General features: G+C 47.2%; 1 non-coding gene across 1 annotated transcript; it reads right to left on the bottom strand.

Annotated features, from left to right (window-relative positions):
* Positions 1-442: 442 nt before the first annotated feature.
* On the bottom strand, positions 443-549 carry LOC120657927. The gene has a single exon (XR_005668456.1). It is a non-coding gene; the product is annotated as a small nucleolar RNA R71 (small nucleolar RNA).
* Positions 550-14,659: the final 14,110 nt, after the last annotated feature.

Raw genomic sequence — 14,659 nt, 5'->3', positions numbered from 1 at the left:
AATTGTTTAACGCATAGTCGTCCTACCAGAAGAAATTTTCTTAGGATCAAGGTTTGACAACACCAGCTTCAATACCCATGGCTCAAAAGACACTCCGTCAATTCTCAACCCTGTCCAATAGCCATATCCCTACTGGACTGAACAATGACCAAGGCACTCATAGCTTTGAGACAAAGACTGGGCTTGTCAACATGGTTCAAACAAGTACCTTCTGCGGAAAGGCATCAGAGGATGCCCATGCTCATCTACAGAATTTTCTAGAATGAGCAACATAATCAACCCAAAAGGCACTATGATGGATAATGTTCGTCTTTGATTGTTCCCATTCTCTTTGCTTGGGAAATCAAAGACGTGGTTCTACACCTACAAGGACGCATTCAACACTTGGGCTATGTGCTCCAATGCTTTTCTGGTCAAGTACTTTCCAGTGGGCAAAACCAATGCCCTTCGGAACAGGATTTCCAGTTTTGAACAACTCCAGGATGAGACAGTCCTAGAAGCCTGGGAACGTCTTCAGGAATACATTGCAGCATGCCCACACCATGGCATGGAAGAATGGCTTATCATTCAGAACTTCATCCATTGCATGAACCAGCGATCGCAAGATCACATGGACGCAGCAGCGGGAGGGGCATTTCTCTCCCTCGATGTTGCAGGAGCTAGAACGCTCATCGACAAGGTTGCTTCCAACCAGAGTTGGAAGGAAAATAGGAAGCCGGCCCATGCAAAAGAAATACATGAAATTGATAGTGTCAATGTGCTGGCACCCAAGATGGATCTTCTCATAGAAAAGTTGGAATCTTCGCATCAGGAGGTCAACAAGATTACTGAGTCTCAGATGACATGTGAGAAATGCGGCAATACTGGACACTTGGGCAAGTCTTGCCCATTCACTCAAGAGGACGAGCATTCCATTGGGAACGACACTCCCGATGACACAGACTGTCGTCCTCAGCAAGGTTGAAATTCTAAGCCCGACCTCCTCTTCGGCCAACAACAAGGTAACAATTTTAATAATAGTTTTCAGCCCTAGCTTAAAGACTTCATGTACGACAAAAACAAATGAATGACAATATTAGTGAGAAATTTCTTACTAATGATAAAATTCTCGAGTCTTTGGTTGTGCAACTAGATGGTTTTAATTCTATTATTAAACATCAATTGAGTTTCAACAAATTGATAGAAACTAAAGTAACTGAGCTGGCCTCATGCTGCCTTAACCATGACACGAGAAAGCTATCCGGGGCAACCGGAAGTGACCCAGAAAGAAAGTGTGAATGCGGTAGCTGTGCGGGCAAGACAATCTGCACATAAACCACATCTTCCGCAGGATGCAGGTATACCATCCTGCCTTAACCATGACACGGGGAAGCTATCCGGGCAACTAGAAGTGACCCCGAAAGAAAGTGTGAGTGCAGTAGTTGTGCGGGCAAGACAATCTGCACAGAAACCACCTCTTACACAAGATGCAGGTACACGGTGGAAGATCGTAACCGCTAGGAATACCGATGCTAAAGACGGGGTGCTAGAGAATGCTGAAGAATCCAACACCATTGCTACCCAGGAAGACCCCGTGGAACCCCCCTAAAACTTCACAGGACTGTCACGATACAACCGCCTTACCGTTTCTAGAGCAGAGAAGGAGGCCGGTGGCCGACGAGCAATTTGGCAAGTTGTAAGGATCGATGGACCAAGAGGGGGGGGTGAATTGGGCCTTTTTCAATTTCTAAAACAAAGTAAAGCAACCTTAACCTATGCAAAGCTAGTAGGGCACCAATTCACCAACCGGATAACTAAGCTACCTACACAAGCTAAGAGAGATAAAGCAAAGTAAAGCCTAGCAAGGTAGAGCTAAGTTATGATCTCTAAGTCAAGCACATGAGTAAATTGCAAGAAAGAAAAATGCTTGAATAAAGAGAGTGAACAAGAGACGACCGGATTTTTTCCCGTGGTATCGATGTGTTGGCACACACCCCTAATCCACGTTGTGACACTCTCAAGGAGTCTTGTCACCTCCCAAGTCACCGAGACGAGGGCGCTCACTAAGAGTCTCCGTTCACCATCCCGGCGTGGTGGAGATCAAGCCACGTACAATCTTCTTCTCCGGGCTCCCACAATCCTTGGCAAGCTCCGCGAGAAAACACCTCGATCACCAAGATCGCCTAGGTGATGCCAATCACCAAGAGTAACAAGCTAAGGCCTTCACTTGAGCACGAACCGATCACCAAGAACGGATGCACACTAGCTTCTCTCTACTCAAGTCCTTAATCTTGCTTCTTGATTGATTGAATGCACAAGTATGTGAATGATGAAGCTCAAGGTGGCTCTTGACTATAGTATGAGTGTATGGATGTTGCCTGGTGTCAAGAGTGGGCGAAATGACCCATTGGAGGGGTATATATAGGCAGCTCACACAGATAGAGCCGTTGGAGAAAAGCTGCCAGAAAACTGCGTAGCGCCGGTTAATCCGACGTCCCTCCAATAGCCAGCGTTGGTTTAACCGGTGAATGTAAACTGCCACTTCTGAAAACTAGCCGTTACCACTTGGGCAGATTGACCGACGTATCATCGGTTTAACCGGTGAGTGTAGTTGTCCACTGATCAACTGAAAAACCAAGTCTCTGGACAACTGCACCGACGTTAACTCAAACCTATCGTCGGTTTAACCGGTGAGTACAACTTTTGAATTCCTCTGAAAAACCATCTCACTGGTCAATTGCACCGACGTCTTGATTCAAACATCGTCGGTTTAACCGGTGTATAGAACTTGAAATACCCTGGAAAAACCAACTCTGGACTAATGCACCGACGTTAATTTCAAACACGTCGGTTTAACCGGTGTATTGAATTTGTCCAGACTCTGCTGACTTCGTTTAACCGACGTATAGAAAATTGAGAGCGTCGGTTAAACCGGTGTATAGACTTTTTCTGATTTTGTCTTTTCTGATTTGAGTCTTGAATGAAATCCAAATATTCTTGAGATATAGTTTGAGAACCACTTATTTGAACTTCTAGAAACCTGAGTGACCATAGTGTGCATCCATTTTCAAATGATCATGTCCATGCTCAAGTTACTTAGCCTTAACCCCTCTTAATAGTGCGATCACTACAAAACTATAAAACCTATACTAACCTAAGTGTCCTTCTCAACCTAATGACACTTAGGACTAGAAAGATCCTTAGTCTTGACATAAAATTGAGTTGAATACCGAGATCGCCTTTTTGAATAATGAAATTGAGGGGCCTCTTTTGACATATGACCAAATGAGCGATAATGATCTATTAAACTGCACAAACTCATTAGTCACAATAATGGTTGTCATTAATCACCGAAACATACCTTGAGGGCCTAGATGCTTACAATCTCCCCCTTTTTGGTGATTGATGACAACACAACCATAAATAACGAGAGAGCGAGAAAGATAAAGCAAGATAAACACAAGCGAACTCGGAAAGAAGGACCAAAGAGCACAACGGCTCAAATGAAATCCATAGATATGTCTCAAAGCACGGCATACTCAAGCGACAAATGTACATATCCATGAACTAACACCAAATGATACAAAGAATCAAAGTCCTGATAACTACGAGCTCTCTCTAGCTCTACCCTCCCCCTAACTCTGACTCCCCCTGACTCTCTCCCCCTTTGGCGTCAAAGCACCAAAAAGGCGAGCTACTGGTCCGGCTGTCGTGGTACTGCAAGGAAGCGGTCCGGGTCATCATCGTCGTCGTCGTCGGACGGTGTACCCTCGGTGACAGACGGGAGCTGCTGGTCAGAACTGCCTGCTGGATCTGAAGTGACTGGGGGTGTAGCTGTGGTAGAGGCTCGCGTGTTGGCACTGCCTGGAAGAGGGTCCGTAGAAGTAGTAACCGGCTCAGCAGAAGATGTGTCAACACCTGAAGTAGTGAGTGCTGAAGCTGCCGGCTGTGACGGCTGCTGAAGCAAGGAACCCTCTCCTCCTCCCCCTGAAGGTAGTGTCTGTGGTACGACGGGGAGGGCGACTGACTGGACTGCTGAAGGAGACTCCTGGAAGAGTGAAGTCGCTGGTAGTGGAGAGAACAGTGGACGACCGGCAGACCCAAGTAATGCGGACATCGAGAACGTGGTCTCCGGTGTCGCTGAGGTAGCTGGAGCTGCAGTAGGGGCTGGAGCTGGTGTAACGGCAAGCTGAGGTGCTCCAACACCCTGAAGGCCTGGCTGCTGCGGGGCGAGTCCGGTGTGAGAGTAAAGCTGTGAGATCATCCCGAACATCGCCATCATCCCCTGCTGCATCTGCTGAAACTGAGCATCTGTCCTCTGTGAAACTCTGTCGATAAGCCCGACAAAACGCTCCTCGGTCGCAGCCCGCTCTCAGGCGGCCTCTCTCTGTATAGCAGCAAGCTGAGCCTCATGGGCTCTCCTGGCCTCCTCCTGTGCAAGCCTGTCCTCTCTCTGCTGAGTCACGAGCTGCTGTAGAAGTGCGGTGAGCTCGGACGGCTGAGACACCTGGGACTCAGAGACTGTAGCAGGTGCTGGTGACTCTGGAGCTGGCTCTCTAGACCCCCCTGCCTCGTGGTCGTGACTAGCTGGGGCTGATGCAGGGAAGTACTCTACGTCCTCGGAGGAGTCTGACTCAAGCTCATACCAGTGTATCTCATCCTCTCCTCCGGGAAGCTGTGCCTCGGCGGCAAGCAGTGCCTCGTCCTCCTGTGCCACACGAGCCTGTGCCTCTGGTGACAACTGTGCCATGGCAGCTCTCTCTGCCTGTCTGCCCCTCCTCCGGTCCTGTGGAGCTGTCGGTCGGTAAACTGGGAACCGGGGAGCCTCGTCGTGACGGTAGGGAGCGCTGATGGGTGACTCTGCTGGCACAATCATAGAACATATATAGCTGATCCAGTGTGCAAAGGGAAACTGTCGCACCACACCCATCCCGTCTGTGATCACATCCTCTATCTCAGCCAGAATAAAGTCAACTATGTCAAACGGCTCGTGAGTGAGGATGTGTAGAAGCAGGAGCTGCTGCAGTCCTGTAAACCCCTCTGGGTAGCCACTCCTCGGTAGCAAAGTCCTCCGGAGTGCCATGTGTACTGCGTATGCCTCTGGGGTCAGCAGGCTGGGAACTCTGGCGTAGGAGGCAGGGAACGGCTGGCGGAAACACTGAGAGATCGCCTCATGAGAAGGTGCAATCCCGCCAATCATCGCTCTACGCGGTGGATCTGCATCTCCGTAAACCATCTCGTGCAGGGAGACGTCAACTAAGTCAACTCCGAGAATCCCTGCTATCGTCGCTCTCGACAAACCAAAGACCTGGCCTCCATAAACAAAGTGTACTGCTCGACGCTCGGGAGCAATCCAGGCCGTGGCATAGAAGACTCTGACCCAGTCCTCAATATATCTGTTCTGCTCAATCTGGAGTAACCTGGGCAGGCCCCTGAAGTGAGCGAAGTGCTCTCTGACATCTGCTCCCCCTGCGGCTGTCCTCAGAGACACCCAGTCAAGCACTCTGTGCGGGAAGATCCTGTGACCCCGCCTCTGGTAGGTCTTGTAGAAACTGGCCTGAAGAAGCGTCCAGAACCTACGGTCGACTCGGCTGTCACGGGTCACGGGGAACCAGTCCTCCTCCTGAACACTCCACCTAAGCCTCTTGACCTTCGCCGCATTGGCCTTGGTCAAGTTCTGGAGCAGCACACCTGGCTCCAGACACACAACAGTGTCCATACGGAACACTGCGTGCTCGGCCTCTAGGGCCTCGGCTCTACGAGCTGCTGCTGCTGCAGCTGCGGACCTGCGAGGTTCCTGTGGCTGGTGACCTCCTCGCGTCCTCGGTCCAGTGCGACGCTTGGTCGCTGGTGAAGTCTCTGCTGCTGGGGATGTCTGCCGAGTGCGGCCAGACCGTCGTAGAGTCGGTGACTCCTGTGTGCTCTGCCCCTGAGACTGCTCAGACTGCTCTGCCTCTGAATCTGAATCTGCAGCTGTATCTGACTGATCTGACTCTGCTGCTGCTGCCGTCGCGGCTCTGGTGGCCCTGGCACCTCTCACTCTGCCCATACCCCTGCCTCTGCCTCTGCCTCTGGGGTCCTCCCTGATCTGGAACGGACGAGCACGGCCTGATGCCTGCTCCTCGGCGGCCTTGGCCACCATCTCGGCCCTCTCGGCCTCCTTCTCTGCACGAGTCCGCTTGCGAGCGGGCTTCTCGACAACGACTTCCTTTCCCTTCCTCTTCTCGCGACCCATCTCTACTGGCGAAGGCAAGAACGTGGCGCGCGAACGGTGCGAAAAGCGGCGCGGGCAAACCCTCGAACAGTTTGCGTGCGCGAAGCGGTGGTAGCTGCGGCGTGAGAAAGCGAAGGCGGCGCGGCTGCGTGGGCTGCTCGACGTGTGGAAGCTGCGGCTCTGAGCGCGTGGATGGCGTGGAGCACGGCAGTGCTGGGCAAAGAAGGCACGTGCGGGCGGCGTAGGGGCAAAGTGCAAGCGGCGGCGGTGGCTACGCGCGCAGGCGGCGCAGAGTGGTTGCGCGGGCGGCGCGGCGAGCGTGCGAGAACGGCGCACGGAGGTGGCAGCGCGGGCGCACGGCGGCGGTGTGGAGGTACGGCGGCGGCGCGAAGGGAAGGCGGCGGCACGAAGGGATCGAGTCGGGCGGCGGCGGCGTGAAGAGAGAAAGAAAATAGAGACCGGCAGCCCGGGGCAAGAGACATATATGACAGGTGGGACCCACGATTTTCCTTAACGCCGGTCGATCCGATGCCTAGGGTTTGAGCGCCGGTTGATTGCGTCGGTGCAGTTCACCCGAGACTCTGCAGATCTGAAACTGAACACCGGTTGAACCGATGATATGTAATTTGTACTCGTCGGTTGATTGATCAAAACGCCGGTTGATTGCTAGGTCTGATCTGCATTTATGATCACCAGTTGATCCGATGCTCTGACTTTTGAATACGTCGGTTGAACGTCTGAAACTTGACTGAGCTGAGCCACAAGTTAGTAACGCCGGTTAAACCGATGGGTATAGATCCTTTGAACGTCGGTTTAACCGGTGAAGCCAAAAACCCCACACTCAGCTCACTCTTCTATGCTAAGTCCAGTAAACTTATAAAACTCAAATAAACTCAAGTTAATGGACTTGCATAGGCGACTTTACCCCTCAAAATAAATAGGATAGCATACTTGCTTAAATAATTTTCTTTTCAAACACAAGAAAAAGCCGCAAGAGAGACAAAGCGCCAAATAAAATGTATGAGCCTTGTCATAGGAATATTGAAGATAGAGAGCTTCAAACTCATTATGACATGACTCACTAGGCAATAACGTACCTAACACTTTGCTCTATTCACTTTTCATGAATTAAGATCTTGTATATGAAAACAAGTCTCATTTTCATCAAGTGATCTCCTTTGTGACCCTTACGCATGCAATGATAATGCAAGCTACAACCATATGCGAAAGAAAAGTAAACATGAAGTGCACATCTATATGACAAGAAATGCATAACAAGAATTTAAGATCTACTTGTCAAGTTTGAACCCTCGGGAAGCTTCTTCATGATGAGCCTTTCTACAAGCCTAGAGGAAAACAAGTGGACCACCACCTCTAGCTAAACCCTTGCTCATCACTATCTTACCATGGTTAGACAAGTGTCCTATATGTATGCCTTTTTATATATGACATGGCAACTTACATGACGTTTGCCGCATCTAACACATTAAGCTCATTCCTTAGCCTAACACAGGTACTCTCGTCTAATGGTTTTGTGAAAATATCCGCCAATTGCTCCTCGGATCTCACACCTTGAAGAGATATGTCTCCTTTGGCTTCGTGATCACGCAAGAAGTGATGGCGAATATCAATGTGCTTTATGCGAGAGTGTTGAACCGGATTCTTGGCAATTTTTACGGCACTTTCATTGTCACAAAGGAGTGGGATCCTATCTAGTTTCACACCAAAGTCCAAAAGGGTTTGCTTCATATATAGGATTTGGGCACAACATGCACCGGCCGCTATATATTCCGCTTCCGCGGTGGACAAAGCCACGGAATTTTGCTTCTTACTTGACCAAGAAACTAGAGAATGCCCAAGCAAGTGGCAACCCCCGGAGGTACTCTTACGATCCACACGGCTTCCGGCAAAATCCGAATCCGAGTATCCCAAGAGATCTAAGCTAGCGCCTTTGGGGTACCACAAGCCTATGCTTGGGGTGTGCTTGAGATACCGAAGGATCCTATTCACAGCCGAGAGGTGTGACTCCTTTGGGTTAGCTTGAAAGCGGGCACACAAGCACACACTAAACATTATATCGGGCCTAGATGCGGTAAGGTAAAGCAAAGACCCTATCATAGAACGATAGAGGGATTGATCAACCGGTTTATCGTCCACATCCAAGTCGAGATGCCCATTGGTTGCCATGGGTGTCTTGATTGGCTTGCACTCATCCATCTTGAACTTCTTCAAGATATCTTTGGTGTACTTTTCTTGATGGATGAATGTCCCTTCCTTCATTTGTTTGACTTGAAAACCAAGGAAGAAGGTCAATTCGCCAATCATGGACATCTCGAATTCCCTAGACATCATGGTAGCAAACTCATGGCTTAGTAAATCATTAGTTGAGCCAAAGATAATATCGTCAACATAAATTTGACAAATAAAAAGATCCCCGTTGACGTCTTTAGTGAACAAAGTGGTGTCCACCCTCCCGATCTTGAAGCCTTGCATGATTAGGAAGTCACGAAGCCTCTCATACCAAGCCCTTGGAGCTTGTTTGAGCCCATAGAGTGCCTTGTGCAACCTATAAACATGGTTAGGATTCCTCGGATCTTCAAACCCGGGAGGTTGCTCAACATAAACAAGTTCGTTAATAACGCCATTTAAGAATGCACTTTTCACATCCATTTGATACAACTTAATGTTATGATGTGAAGAGTAAGCAAGAAGAATACGGATAGCTTCAAGTCTTGCGACCGGAGCAAAAGTTTCACCAAAATCCAAACCTTCGACTTGAGAGAACCCTTTTGCCACAAGTCTTGCTTTGTTGCGTATCACCACCCCATGTTCATCTTGCTTGTTTCGAAAGACCCACTTGGTGCCGATGATGTTTTTGTCTTTCAGAGGAGCTTCGAGGACCCAAACTTCATTGCGGGTGAAGTTGTTCAACTCATCTTGCATGGCCATCACCCAATCCGAGTCCTCAAGCGCTTCCTCTATGCTAGTGGGTTCAATACAAGAAACAAACGAGTGATATTCGCAAAATGAAGCATGTTTAGAGCGAGTTCTTACTCCCTTTGATGGACTACCAATGATTTGACCAATTGGATGATCCTTGGAGATGCGACCATGCTTCACTAGCGGTACTTGCGTGGATGCTTGTTGGGGTGGATCATGGGTGACTTGTGCTTGTGGTGGAACACTTTGCTCTTCTTGTTCTTGAACTTGGGGTGTTGGCGTTGGCACATCTTCTTGACATTGTGTATCATCTTTTTCTTGATCTTCATCCACTTGGGGCGCCGTGGAGGTGCTTGGTGTAGATGAGGAAGGTCCTCCCCCTTGATCATTGCCTTCATGCACCTCTTCCGGCTTGATATCCCCAATGGACATATTCTTCAAAACTTCATCAATCTCCTCATCACCTATATTTTCATAGCCAACAACCTCCTCTTGGGAGCCATTAGATTCATCAAACTCCACATCACATGTTTCTTCAACTAACCCGGAGGTTTGATTGAATACTCTATATGCTTTGGAGTTTGATGCATAACCAAGAAAGAAACCTTCATCACATCTACTTTCAAACTTACCGAGCCTTTTCTTCTTGTAGATGAAGCATTTGCAACCAAAGACTCGAAAGTATGATATATTTGGTTTCTTCCCGGTGATGAGCTCATATGGAGTTTTCTTGAGGAGTCGGTGAGGATATACTCGGTTGGATGCATGACACGCCGTGTTGATTGCTTCCGCCCAAAACTTCTCGGACGTGCCATAATCATCCAACATTGCTCTAGCTAGGGTGATGAGTGTCTTGTTCTTTCTTTCCACCACTCCATTTTGTTGAGGTGTGTAGGTGGCGGAAAACTCATGCTTGATGCCCTCTTCATCGCACCATTCTTCAGTCTTCATATTTTTGAACTCGGTGCCGTTGTCACTCCGGATCTTCACAATTGGAGAGTTGTACTCCCTTTGAGCTCTTCTTGCAAAAGTCTTGAAGATTTCCGGAGTTTCACCCTTATCGCCTAAAAACATGACCCAAGTGTAACGTGAAAAATCATCAACAATTACTAGGCAATAGAGGTTACCACCAATGCTCTTGTATGTAGTTGGACCAAAGAGATCCATATGAAGTAGCTCGAGCGGCTTGGAGGTAGACAACATCGTCTTGATGGGATGATGTGTTGCAACTTGCTTCCCGGCTTGGCATGCTTTACATAGCTTGTTTTTGTCAAACGTGACATCCTTCAAGCCGGTGATCATCCCTCTCTTGTGGGCTTTCTTGAGGTTGCTCATGCCAATATGAGCAATTCTTCTATGCCAAAGCCACCCAAGAGAAGACTTGATGAAGAGGCATGTCATGGTACTTGTTTGCTTTGAAGAGAAGTCCACTAAATAGATGTTGCCATACCTAAACCCCGTGAATACCATTGACTTGTCTTCTTCAAGAGTTACTACAACACCATTCTTGTCAAAGGTACACGTTAGTCCAAGATCACACAATTGAGCAATAGAAATAAGATTAAAACTAAGAGCTTCTACAAACAAGACATTAGAAATAGATAAATCTTTAGAGATAGCTATTCTACCCAAACCTAAAACTTTTCCCCTTGAGTTATCACCATAGGTGACATGTTCATGATCGCCGGGGTCTTCAAGGGAGGTGAACATGCTATCATTGCCGGTCATATGTTGAGAGCAACCGCTATCTAGTACCCAATGTTTTCCACCGGCTTTGTAGTTCACCTACACACATGAGAATTCACTTTTGAGTTTTAGGAACCCAAACAAGCTTTGGGCCTTGCACATGTGTGACAAGAGCTTTTGGGACCCAAAGTTGCTTGGGGAGCTTTTTCTTTGACTCCTTAGTGAGTTTGCCAATGAATTTGGCCTTCACCTTGCCCTTCACTTTACTCAAGAGAAAATGGTTATTTTGAAACATTGAAGAGTAATTCTTGGGTAATTTAGGAAGAGGACGTGATGGTAAAGTGCACTCCCTAGTGTGGTGCCCGGTGACTTGGCAATGTTGGCAATATGATCCAACTTCCTTGATGAAGCTAATCTTTATCTCCGGAGAAGGAGTAGTGGCTATGTTTGGCTCCGGAAATGAACCAAGACCTCTTTTGTCATAGTCACGGGCATTGTTGAAGAGAATCTCTTTGTGGATGTATTCTACTCTTGAGAGCTTCTCCACACTACTCTTGAGGCTTGCAACTTGATCCATCAATTCCTTTTCCCTAGAAGGTGCAAGCTCGGGCAAAACATTAGTAGCATTTGCATTAATGAGTAGGTCATCACATGAAGTAGAAGCATTGACCTTCTCAATAGTTTCATGAGCAAAGTTCTCAAGACTTGGGTCAGTTGCTTCATAGGCAAATTCAAGTTCTTGATACTTGTGAGCCAACTCCCTATGCTCTTGTTTAAGCTTTTTGTGGCTCTCTTCAACTTGCTTAGCAAGTACAAGTGACTCATTGTGCTTTTTAAGCAAGTCATTGTATTTGCCAAGCAAATCGGAGTGGGCAAGCTCTAACTTGGCACGAGTGCTCTCAAGAACCTTGACTTTGCCCTTTTCCCTCTTGATGACGGATGTATACTCATTAATGAGGTTAGCAAACTCATTAGGGTCAAGCTCATCATCACTATCATTTTCACTCTCACATACCTTAGAGTTATCTTTAGCCATGAGGCACATTGGAGGTGGAGGTAGTGATGGTTCTTCTTTTGTGAGGGCGATGGTGACTATGTCTTATTCATCACTTGACTCTTCGCTTGATGAGACATCGGTCACCCACTCTTGTTTTTCCACCAAGAAGCTTCTCTTGGTGTGCCCTTTCTTCTTTGGGAAGAGCTTGGTCTTCTTGTCATGGCTCTTTTTCTTCCCAAGTCTCTTGTTCTTGTTTTTCCTTTCTTCTTCTTCATCATCGCTTGAATCATGGCGATGCTTGCTCTTGTTGTCCTTGTTTCTTTTGTCCGGCTTGGGGCAATTTGGACGGATGTGACCTTTTTCTCCACAATTGTAGCAAATTTTGTTCTTGACATCCATTGGCCGGAACATTCCCTTTTTTGAGTCAAAGTTGAAACCCTTCTTGTTGATCTTGTCATTCAAGCGGGTGAACTTTCTCATCATGAGAGCAAGCTCTCCATCATCTTCAACATCGGATGAGCTTTCATGATGATCATCTTCTTCATTGCTTGAGCTTGAATCTTGCTTGATCATCTTGAGCTTGCGGGCTTTGTTTGCCTTGGTCTTTAGAGCAATTGATTTGCTTGAAGTTGGCTCTTCGGACATACCAAGGATACTCATCTCATGAGCGCGAATTTCGCCCACAAGTTCTCCTACTTCCATTGTGTCAAGATTCTCCTTTTGAAGCATAGCATTGATGATGTTATACTTGGGCTTCGGGAGGAGCATGAGAATCTTGCGATTGATGGAGGCACTGTCAATTTTGGATATTTCAAGTGCATTAATGTCCTTGACAATGACATTCAAGCGAGAGTACATATCATTGCAATTTTCATGAGCTAGCATTTTAAAAGAATCATACTTAGCTCTAAACAAGTGATATTTTTGCTCACGAACTTTAGTGGAACCTTCATGAATTTCAATGAGCTCCTTCCAAATATCACTTGCTAAGTCCATGCCATTTACTCTAGCAAAGACTTCCTCACTAATAGCTTCGAAAATTGCATTTCTAGCCTTGGCATTCCATTTTAATTGTTCGGTGGTGGGAGTTCCGGTGAACCCGGTCTTAGTGGCCAACCACACTTCGGGGGCAATCGCATCAAGATATGCGGCCATGCGAACTTTCCAATAAGCAAAGTTCTTGCCCTCGAAGTGAGGCGGCGAACCACCCATCTTGGCCATAGCTCTAGGCGGTGAAGCCTAATGATCCAAATGAGCAACGAGGCTCTGATACCAATTGTAAGGATTGATGGACCAAGAGGGGGGGTGAATTGGGCCTTTTTCAATTTCTAAAACAAAGTAAAGCAACCTTAACCTATGCAAAGCTAGTAGGGCACCAATTCACCAACCGGATAACTAAGCTACCTAAACAAGCTAAGAGAGATAAAAGCAAAGTAAAGCCTAGCAAGGTAGAGCTAAGTTATGATCTCTAAGTCAAGCACATGAGTAAATTGCAAGAAAGAAAAATGCTTGAATAAAGAGAGTGAACAAGAGACGACCGGATTTTTTCCCGTGGTATCGATGTGATGGCACACACCCCTAATCCACGTTGTGACACTCTCAAAGAGTCTTGTCACCTCCCAAGTCACCGAGACGAGGGCGCTCACTAAGAGTCTCCGTTCACCATCCCGGCGTGGTGGAGATCAAGCCACGTACAATCTTCTTCTCCGGGCTCCCACAATCCTTGGCAAGCTCCGCGAGAAAACACCTCGATCACCAAGATCGCCTAGGTGATGCCAATCACCAAGAGTAACAAGCTAAGGCCTTCACTTGAGCAAGAACCGATCACCAAGAACGGATGCACACTAGCTTCTCTCTACTCAAGTCCTTAATCTTGCTTCTTGATTGATTGAATGCACAAGTATGTGAATGATGAAGCTCAAGGTGGCTCTTGACTATAGTATGAGTGTATGGATGTTGCCTGGTGTCAAGAGTGGGCGAAATGACCCATTGGAGGGGTATATATAGGCAGCTCACACAGATAGAGCCGTTGGAGAAAAGCTGCCAGAAAACTGCGTAGCGCCGGTTAATCCGACGTCCCTCCAATAGCCAGCGTCGGTTTAACCGGTGAATGTAAACTGCCACTTCTGAAAACTAGCCGTTACCACTTGGGCAGATTGACCGACGTATCATCGGTTTAACCGGTGAGTGTAGTTGTCCACTGATCAACTGAAAAACCAAGTCTCTGGACAACTGCACCGACGTTAACTCAAACCTATCGTCGGTTTAACCGGTGAGTACAACTTTTGAATTCCTCTGAAAAACCATCTCACTGGTCAATTGCACCGACGTCTTGATTCAAACATCGTCGGTTTAACCGGTGTATAGAACTTGAAATACCCTGGAAAAACCAACTCTGGACTAATGCACCGACGTTAATTTCAAACACGTCGGTTTAACCGGTGTATTGAATTTGTCCAGACTCTGCTGACTTCGTTTAACCGACGTATAGAAAATTGAGAGCGTCGGTTAAACCGGTGTATAGACTTTTTCTGATTTTGTCTTTTCTGATTTGAGTCTTGAATGAAATCCAAATATTCTTGAGATATAGTTTGAGAACCACTTATTTGAACTTCTAGAAACCTGAGTGACCATAGTGTGCATCCATTTTCAAATGATCATGTCCATGCTCAAGTTACTTAGCCTTAACCCCTCTTAATAGTGCGATCACTACAAAACTATAAAACCTATACTAACCTAAGTGTCCTTCTCAACCTAATGACACTTAGGACTAGAAAGATCCTTAGTCTTGACATAAAATTGAGTTGAATACCGAGATCGCCTTTTTGAATAATGAAATTGAG

The sequence above is a fragment of the Panicum virgatum genome, chromosome 1N, assembly GCF_016808335.1.
Source record: "Panicum virgatum strain AP13 chromosome 1N, P.virgatum_v5, whole genome shotgun sequence".
Classification (NCBI taxonomy): domain Eukaryota; kingdom Viridiplantae; phylum Streptophyta; class Magnoliopsida; order Poales; family Poaceae; genus Panicum; species Panicum virgatum.
Note: the sequence above shows the minus strand (reverse complement) of the source record. Positions and strands in the feature narration are given on the sequence as shown.